Here is a 10,566-nt window from a genome sequence, read left to right on the forward strand (position 1 = left end):
GTGGGTGCGAATCCCACTCCTGACATTGACCTTTCCCCCACGAGGTTAAATTTCTCCAGCGAGATTTTCAACCTCACGAATATCCAATACCTTCCTTTCAATGGAAAAGCGTTGGTCTCAGGACATGAGATTCCTGCTTAAATACGCACAGCAAGACCACACAGGCAAAAGCGCAGTTAATGCCTCGATAATCTGCTTCAGTGACTTTGGTTGAGGAATTAATATTGATCCCTGGACTCCTGCTAAAATTCGTCTTCTCTTGTAAATAGTCTCGCAGGTTCGATTGTTCACATCCGCCCGAGAGGGGAAGATGGGAACTTGGTTTCTATTGTGATTTGTTGCTCGATAAAGCTTTATTTCCTTATATGCCCCCTGTGAGTTATTACTGGATATCGTTATATACCTATATTGCCCCTTTGTGGGGTACTACTGGATATCGTATCCGGTCCAGCTTTGACAAAGTGTCATCTGGACTCGAAACGTTAACTCTTTTCTCTCCCTACAGATCTGGTCAGACCTGCTGAGACTTTAAAGCATTTTCTCTGTGGTTCCCTCTGTGTGAGCTTTACAATGTTGTAATGTGTCACGCTGTCTGCGTCATTCCTGGGTTTAATGTCGGGATGAGACTGCAAGAAAGTTTCTGATAGGTATTTGCTGCAAAGCAAACAGGAACGTGCGTTATTTTTACTTTTCGTGTCAGGGAGGATGTAAATAGCAGAGAATAGCCTCGATTCCTCGACCTCGGGCTAATGACCCAACACGCTTCCGCTGCGGCACTCTGCTCCTTCAACCAGGAGCTACAACATTACTGCCCTGCGGTAGCCACACTATTCACTTCCTCATTTTTTCTTTCAACAAGAACACACGTTTGAGCACACTGATTCTGGTCAGCATAGTTCAGATCATTTACTTTCGTGCTGAATGGTTGTTCTGTGAAGGTGATTTGATTTCTTCTGGGACGTTGTTCTGATGGGAAAGTGGGGAGTGACTGGAATCACCTTCATAAAATGAAGTTCGGGGCGGCAGTTTCACCTCTCCGGGAACATTGGTCACTCTGTTACTGATTTCTTCAAACTTTGCCTGTATTTATAGAACGAATACACATGCAATGAAGCGGGAGAATGTATTAAATCAGAGATTGGATATTCTTGTAACCAATACGGCTGTAATTGGAATCCTTCATTTTCCGATAAATCGGGATGAACAGATCGCTCAGTCAGAAATCAGATATCTGGGGATTTAAATGTGATTACTACAGTGATAATATTTAACCATGTTAATGTTATTTTGCTCCAATTGAAACGTGTCACGAATACCTCGTTACCTTGTTGCACAACTTGCTTTCAGCCAGGAGATGGCAGCAGTGCGCAATAGTTTGGGTCTCCTGATTGATTCCACGAAGTTTGCACCTTCTCCCGTGTTTGCGTGAGTTTCGCCGCCAGAATCCAAATACGTGCAAGCTAGGTGGATTGGCCACGCTAAATTGCCCCTTAATTGGGAAAAATGAATTGGGTACTCTAAATTCTTTTAAAACAAGGTGAAGACTGCGGGTCCCGCTCCTGCTGTTTAAGACAGATCACTATAACTGGGCACAGTGAGCAGAAAGAAATTCGTGTTGTTTGTGTACATTTCACTCCAATTTGAAACGCCCCTGAATGAAAGTGTCTGTGTCACACGGCTCCAGTTCAGCCAGGAGATTGCACCAGTCCACAATAAATGTATTTAAGCAATTTATTTCTGATGTTCTGTGTGTCATTTCATAGGACTCTTACTCTGATCTGAGACCTTACCTTGTCCTTGTGTCCAGATGCTGCCCTTTTCATCCGGTTTCAGTAATAACTTTTTACTGGTATTAATTATGTAACTTACTTAGTGATTAATTTATCCAGCCACTAGGAGTGTTTTAAGCTCATTCTGTAAACGGAACTTTGCGTGGCTCGTATTTCTGGCCCGTTTAACCCACCTATTTACTATTGTTTCTGACTGAGAACTTAGTTATTAATGTTGAAGATTGTTGTTTATTTAAACCATGTATACACGCAAAACAAATTGATGCTGGTTATTAGATAAGAAACCCATGGGTGATGAGAACAGTTGGTGAATTTTATATGAGGAGTGTCCCCTCCTTTTCTGTCCTGACCTGCGATATTTAATTAAATAATTCACCACTGTGATGGCCAGGAACTGAAGCTGGGTCAAATGCTGGGACAGTCACCACTATACCACCACCTGTCCCCGGGCAATGTCAATGTGTTTATAGAACGAATACACAAACAATGAAGCGGGGGAATGTATTAAATCAGAGATTGGATATTCTTGTAACCAATATGGCTGTAATGGGAATCTTTTATTTTCCGATAGATCGGGATGAGCTGGGTCGCTCAGTCAGAAATCAGATATCTGGGGATTTAAATGTGATTACTACAATGATAATATTTAACCATGTTAATGTTATTTTGCTCCGACTGAAACGTGTCACGAATACATCGTTAACTTGTTGCACAACTTGCTTTCAGCCAGGAGATGGCAGCAGTGCTCAATAGTTTGGGTCTCCTGTTTGTGTCCACAGATCTCGATAGGAATGGAGCTGCTGCTTCCCGGGGAGCTGCCAAGCAAGAGGCACAGATATTGACCAACTGCACCCGCTCCAAATAGATTTCCAAATTACTGAAAAAACAAAAACAAGCACAAATCATATTTTCAGAAACTATGACAGTGTCTCTGAAAACAACACACCAACACCTCTGAAAGAATCGATTTGCTGTAACTAATTAACAAAAAAGAACAAAGAACAAAGAAATGTACAGCACAGGAACAGGCCCTTCGGCCCTCCAAGCCCGTGCCGACCATACTGCCCGACTAAACTACAATCTTCTACACTTCCTGGGTCCGTATCCTTCTATTCCCATCCTATTCATATATTTGTCAAGATGCCCCTTAAATGTCCCTATCGTCCCTGCTTCCACTACCTCCTCCGGTAGCGAGTTCCAGGTACCCACTACCCTCTGCGTAAAAAACTTGCCTCGTACATCTACTCTAAACCTTGCCCCTCTCACCTTAAACCTATGCCCCCTAGTAATTGACCCCTCTACCCTGGGGAAAAGCCTCTGACTATCCACTCTGTCTATGCCCCTCATAATTTTGTATACCTCTATCAGGTCGCCCCTCAACCTCCTTCGTTCCAGTGAGAACAAACCGAGTTTATTCAACCGCTCCTCATAGCTTATGCCCTCCATACCAGGCAACATTCTGGTAAATCTCTTCTGCACCCTCTCTAAAGCCTCCACATCCTTCTGGTAGTGTGGCGACCAGAATTGAACACTATACTCCAAGTGTGGCCTAACTAAGGTTCTATACAGCTGCAACATGACTTGCCAATTCTTATACTCAATGCCCCGGCCAATGAAGGCAAGCATGCCGTATGCCTTCTTGACTACCTACTCCACCTGTGTTGCCCCTTTCAATGACCTGTGGACCTGTACTCCTAGATCTCTTTGACTTTCAATACTCTTGAGGGTTCTACCATTCACTGTATATTCCCTACCTGCATTAGACCTTCCAAAATGCATTACCTCACATTTGTCCGGATTAAACTCCATCTGCCATCTCTCCGCCCAAGTCTCCAGACAATCTAAATCCTGCTGTATCCTCAGACAGTCCTCATCGCTATCCGCAATTCCACCAACCTTTGTGTCGTCTGCAAACTTACTAATCAGACCAGTCACATTTTCCTCGAAATCATTTATATATACTACAAAGAGCAAAGGTCCCAGCACTGATCCCTGTGGAACACCACTGGTCACAGCCCTCCAATTAGAAAAGCATCCCTCCATTGCTACCCTCTGCCTTCTATGGCCTAGCCAGTTCTGTATCCACCTTGCCAGTTCACCCCTGATCCCGTGTGACTTCACCTTTTGTACTAGTCTACCATGAGGGACCTTGTCAAAGGCCTTACTGAAGTCCATATAGACAACATCTACTGCCCTACCTGCATCAATCATCTTTGTGACCTTAAAGATGAACCGTTTCAATATCAGCCGTAATTCCTTACCAGTTCTCAGACAGACACCGACTGGTTAGAAGTTTGCTTCACTTTTCAAGGTCCGGCTCAATAAAATCAATCACAGGCCCATGATCTGCTTTCCTCCTGTTCTCAAACACATCCACTTTGTACAAGGGCGCACTAACTGGTTTTCAGAGTAAGAGTCAGACTGCAGTCACCTCATTCTCTCTCGATCCCTTTATCCCAGAACCACCTCACAACCAGGAATGGAACTTCTCACAAGGACAAGAATGGAATAGTTTGTCGATTCTTCCAATGATTCAGGACCGTCCATCACCAGGACGTATTCGTCCAAAAGAGTTGGAATGAGATGGGGCTGAGTTTCACTGTGTATCCAATCAGTCCCCGGAGAAGCACAAAAACAAAGAGTGAGGTGAGAAAAAGAAACAGATAGATAGACAAAGGAAAGAGAACAAGAAAATATTTTTCAAATATGTTCCATTTCTGCCTCGATCATGTTCCCCAGAAATACATTCAGCTGAATGAAACTAAACCACGTTTCCATTCGCTGCCGTTCCTGCTTCTCCTTCCAAAAGTTGCAGGAAACGTTATTATTTATTGATTCATAGAATTATAGAATCATAGAATTTACAGTGCAGAAGGAGGCCATTCGGCCCATCGAGTCTGCACCGGCTCTTGGAACGAGCACCCTACCCAAAGTCAACACCGCCACCCTATCCCCATAACCCAGTAACCCCACCCAACACTAAGGGCAAATTTGGACACTAAGGGCAATTTATCATGGCCAATCCACCTAACCTGCACATCTTTGGACTGTGGGAGGTACCCGGAGCACCCGGAGGAAACCCACGCACACACGGGGAGGATGTGCAGACTCCGCACAGACAGTGACCCAAGCTGGAATCGAACCTGGGACCCTGGAGCAGTGAAGCAATCCACAAGGCTCCCGTGCTGCCCCTTAACACCCCTTTGTTGATTTGAGTGCGAGTTTCTTTATATTTCGTTCAGTTTCCCCCAAAAAATGTTAAATATCTGACTGAACTCGATATAGGTTCAAACCGTTCATTTACAAACATTCCGATTCAGCACCTTGTGCGGGGAGTCGAACAAACATTTTGAAACACAGTCGCTGTGAGCAGGATTCGAACCTGCGCGGGGAAACCCCATAAGATTTCAAGTCCAACGCCTTAAGCACTCGGCCATCGCAGCAGTGTTCACTGCGTTATTCATTAGTAATTTGGTCGATAGAATATATTCTAAAACCAGCCTGGAATCACTTCAGGAAGTTATTGCATTGAAGCTTGTGTGTGTCTGTGTGTTTCCAGAGAGCTGCAAGGTTGAAAAGAGCTTGGGAGTGTCTGTCTTTGACGGGTACTGGATCTCTGACATAAAATACCATCTCTGGATCATTTGGGTGATTTAAATTCATAATTGTAAAGCCTTTAACCTGATGTGATTCTGTTCAAAGGTGTTCAGTCGCTTGGAAGTTTGAAGGAACATTTTAAGGATTTAGTTACTGTTGCAATATTTTCTGAGTTATCCTTGAAGTAAGGGGTGTTAAGAGATCGAATGTTTATTTAAGATGTTAAGTTGAGTTCATGGAAAAAACAGTGTTTTGTGTTTAAAAACCCACGTGTCCATAATTGTAATCCCACACCGAGGGAACAAGCCGTGTGCTGGGAAAAGCAACAAATCCATTAAAGGGAGAGGTTGGTTGAACTCCATGATACATTTTGGGGTTCTGAAAACGCCTCGCCCATAACAATTGGGGGGCCGTCCGCGATAATAGCCTATCTATTGGATTGGCTTTTGTGAACTTAAACACAGTGAACGATTGTTGCTTTTCCGGTGTGGTATTTTAGTTTAAGTGGGGAGAGTGTTGCGAACAATGTCTCTTTCAGAGGCGCAGAAGTTTTTGGGGGTGGAGAATGTCACACGTAGTACTTTACGGACAGAAACGAAAAGCAGACTGTTAGATTTTGCAAGAACATTGCAGTTAACATTACCTGACAAAATGCGAAAAGATGAGGTAATTATGGCGGTGATTAAGCATTAAAAGTTGCCTGAGATAGAGTTTGGCTCATTGCAAATGGCAAAAATTCAGTTGCAAATTAAACAAATGGAACATGAGAAAGAATTAAAGCGGCATGAATACGAGAGTGAGACAGTCGAAAGAGAAAGAGAGAGGAAAATGAAAAGGAGAGAGAAGAAAGGAGAACATCAAGAATAGCCCTAGCAGAACAAAACGAAAAAGAAAGGGAGGTACAGATCAGGGAAAAAGATAAAGAGTGGGAGTTTGAACTTCAGGAAATGGCCTTGAAACATGACAATCAATTAAAATTGGCAGATGTAAAGGGAAACGTACAGTTGGATGATAGCGATGAGGATAGTGAGAAAGAGCGTCATAGTCGAAGGCTTGGTGGGAATCTATTTAAAAATGTCCAAGCATTGCCAAGGGTTGACGAGAAGGAAGTGGAAGCCTTTTTCATTTCATTTGAGAAGGTAATTAAACAAATGAAATGGCCACAGGACATGTGCGTGTTACTGATTCAAACAAAGTTGGTAGGTAGAGTTAGTGAAGTGTTTGCATCACTTCCGGAGGAGGTATCTGCAACGTATGAGGAGATGAAGAAACCCACCTTGAGTGTATATGAGCTAGTGCCTGAATCCCACTCGTATTATTTGCAATTAGGGATGCACCTAATGAGTCTACCAAATTTAGTCCTTTTGAATTAATTTTTGGTCATGAGGTAAGAGGACCACTTAAATTGCAAAACGAAAAATTGGTGGGTGAGAAATCGGAAATTACACTATTGGATTACGTGTCAAATTTTAGGGAACGATTAAATAGAGCAGGTGAATTGGCTAGACAACATTTGAAAGTTGCACAAAATGCGATGAAACGGGTAGCAGACAAGAAACCAAAGTTCGTAGTTTTGCCAGTGGGGATAAAGTTTTAGTGTTGTTACCAGTGGCAGGGGAGCCTTTAAAAGCTAGGTTTTGTGGACCGTATCAGATTGAAAGGAAATTAAGTGAGGTGAATTATGTGGTAAAAACACCAGATAGGAGGAAGACTCACCGAGTGTGTCATGTGAATATGCTGAAAAGGTACTTTGAAAGGGAAGGAGAGAGAAAGGAGATTTTAATGATTCTAACTCAAAGTGACGAACCAAATCCAGATGACTGTGCATTTGACATACCTCAAATTAAATTGGAAAATGAGGATGTTCTTAAAAATTGGGATGAATTGTGAAGTTACCTGCCAGAGGAAAAACCAACTGACCTGAAAGAGTTATTGATATCACATGGGCAAGTTTGTAGAGATAAATTGGGAAGTACTAAAATGGCTATACATGATGTAGATGTGGGAAATGCTGTCCCTATCAAACAACACCCATATAGACTTAATCCTTTAAAATTGGCACAGTTTAACAGAGAGATTGAGGGTATGCTGAAGAATGGCATAATTGAAGTGGATTGCAGCCAATGGAGCTCACCCATAGTGATGGTACCTCAACCAGACGGTACCCAATGGTTGTGTGTGGTCTACAGAAAGGTGAATGCAGTTACAAGAATGGACTCTTATCCTATCCCACCATTGAGGGATTGCATTGAGAAAGTGGGACAATCTGTTTTATTTCCAACTTCCAGACATGGAAAGAACATTTAAAGCATCGTATGGAGTTCTTCGATCGACTTCAGGAGGCAGGTTTGGTGATAAACCTAGCCGAAAATGAATTTGGAGATTTCCTCGATAGGTCCCAGGAATGAGCGGGTTTTCTATTGAGGAAAGGAGAGGTGAAGAGTGACAGTTGGTTTGATTGAAGAACATCAGATTTTGAATGGTCTTGACAAGGTGGACGTGGAAAGGATGTCTCTGCTTGTGGGTAAGAGCAGAACTACTGGGCAGTTAAAAACAAGGGTGTCGCCCTTTTCGGACGTAGATGGGGAAATGTCTCCCTCTCAGCGAGTTGTGCGACTCTGGAACTCTACCTCTGAAGGCGGCGGAAGCGGGACATTGATTATTTTTAAGGCGGAGATTGAAAGATTCTTGTTCAGCAAATAAATCAAAGGTTTATCGGGGTTACATACAACCATTACATTCAGCCAACTACCTGGATGCACAAGCGTTCGTTTGTTTTACTTCATATATGAGGATAAATTCAGAGTCTTACACCATGGTGAAACGGTCTTTAAATGTCGTGTTCGTTTCTTCACATGTTCTGCACTGATATATTCTCTGGAGCTCAAACCTGCTCTCGATTGAAGTCAATGACACCATATCCATCGTCCTGATTAAAAAAACAGGGCTCGTCCGGGATTTGAACGCGGGACTTCTCGCATTTCATCTCAAATGGAAGTTCCGTCAGCGGGAATCAATACCCCTAAACCCACGATCCGACCGACAATCGGGACTCACTCAAACCAGCTTCTCATTACCTCCCGAAGCTTATTGTATCCGCTCAGTGCGCTTCTTTATTCCTGTTCAATTTGGTTTCGTTGTTCAAATAAAATGAAAAGAAACAATTTTTGTCCCTTGCTTTTCGTACTGGGATCATTCGGTAAATTGGAGTATTTTTGGTTTGTTGGCCTCCACTGCGAACAGAATAAAACAGGACCTGAGGAAGGAGCAGTGCTCCGAAAGCTAGTGTTTGAAACACACCTGTTGGACTTTAACCTCGTGTTGTCAGACTTCGTACTGTGCACATCAGAGACTGACAGATAAAGATTAATTCACCACCCAAATGCCTATATGCCCCTCCCCCAACGGACACGCGTAATGATTCTGATATGCAGACGTCTGAACGGAAACTGACAAACAACAAAATGATTTTATCCACTCAATAACAATATCAGAGATTGCTCATTGCAGATTTACTTCGACTTTCACACAGATTTTCAGAGAATGAAAGATACTGAATGAATGAGACTCTCATACAGTCCCAGAGATTCTCGCAAAGCGATTTAACTGAATCCCAAAGACAGATTGTTACAGAAGATATGCAACAATCCTATGAATTACCGCAATATTACAAATGTGGAATGAATCTGACTCTGTCATACAGTGTCAGAGACTGAAATATACATGAATTATATTTCAAAATTGATCGCATTTAGTAGGGTGGTAGTGTCAAATAACCCGATGGAGTGAATCCTCAATGTGAAGATGGGGCCTTCTCTCCACAAGGACTGTGCAATGGTCACTCTGAACATATAGAGTATGGGACACGGAGCTCCACAGACTGAATCCTACTTTCCACACAACGCCACTGACTGGATTGGATTGGATTGGATTTGTTTATTGTTATGTGTACCGAGGTACAGTGAAAAGTATTTTTCAGCGAGCAGCTCAACATATCATTAAATACACGGGAAGAAAAGGGAAGAAAAGAAAATACATAATAGGGCAACACAACATATATAATGTAACTACATAAGCACTGGCATCGGATGAAGCATACAGGGTATAGTGTTAATGAGATCAGTCCATAAGAGGGACATTTAGGAGTCTGGTGACAGTGGGGAAGAAGCTGTTTTTGAATCTGTTCGTGCGTGTTCTCAGACTTCTGTACCTCCTGCCCGATGGAAGAAGTTGCAATAGTGAGTAAGCTGGGTGGGAGGGATCTTTGATTATGCTGCCCGTTTTCCCCAGGCAGCGGGTTGTGTAGATGGAGTCAATGGATGGGAGGCAGGTTCGTGTGATGGGCTGGGCAGTGCTCACGACTCTCTGAAGTTTCTTGCGGTCCTGGGCCAAGCAGTTGCCATACCAGGCTGTGATGCAGCCCGATAGCATGCTTTCTATGGTGCATCTGTAAAAGTTGGTAAGGTTTAATGTGGACATGCCGAATTTCCTTAGATTCCTGAGGAAGTACAGGCGCTGTTGTGCTTTCTTGGTGGTAGCGTCGACGTGGCTGCACCAGGACAGATGTTTGGAGATGTGCACCCCTTGGAATCTGAAACTGCTAACCATCTCCACCTCGACCCCGTTGATGCTGACAGGGGTGTGTACAGTGCTTTGCTTCCTGAAGTCAATGACCAGCTCTTTAGTTTTGCTGGCATTGAGGGAGAGATTGTTGTCGCTACACCACTCCACTAGGTTCCCTGTCTCCCGCCTGTATTCTGACTCTGGCGTTATTCGAGATCCGGCCCATTATGGTCGTATCGTCAGCAAACTTGTAGATGGAGTTGGAACCAAGTATTGCCACGCAGTCGTGTGTGAACAGGGTGTAGAGTAGGGGGCTAAGTACGCAGCCTTGTGGGGCGGCGGTGTTGAGGACTATTGTGGAGGAGGTGTTGTTGTTCATTCTTACTGATTGTGTTGTGTTGATCAGAAAATCGAGGATCCAGTTGCAGAGTGGGGAATCAAGACCTAGGTTTTGGAGCTTTGATATGAGCTTAGCTGGGACTATGGTGTTGAAGGCGGAACTGTAGTCAATAAATAGGAGTCTGATTTAGGGGTCTTTGTTTTCGAGATGCTATAGGAATGAGTGTAGGGCCACGGAAATGGCGTCTGAGGTGGACCGGTTGCAGCGGGATGCGAA

The 10,566-nt window shown here is 43.5% G+C and overlaps 1 non-coding gene across 1 annotated transcript; it reads right to left on the reverse strand.

Moving 5' to 3' along the window:
* Nucleotides 1-5,151: 5,151 nt before the first annotated feature.
* trnas-uga (transfer RNA serine (anticodon UGA)) lies at nt 5,152-5,233 on the reverse strand. The gene has a single exon. It is a non-coding gene; the product is annotated as a tRNA-Ser (tRNA).
* Nucleotides 5,234-10,566: the final 5,333 nt, after the last annotated feature.

The sequence above is a fragment of the Scyliorhinus torazame genome, chromosome 24, assembly GCF_047496885.1.
Source record: "Scyliorhinus torazame isolate Kashiwa2021f chromosome 24, sScyTor2.1, whole genome shotgun sequence".
Taxonomy (NCBI): domain Eukaryota; kingdom Metazoa; phylum Chordata; class Chondrichthyes; order Carcharhiniformes; family Scyliorhinidae; genus Scyliorhinus; species Scyliorhinus torazame.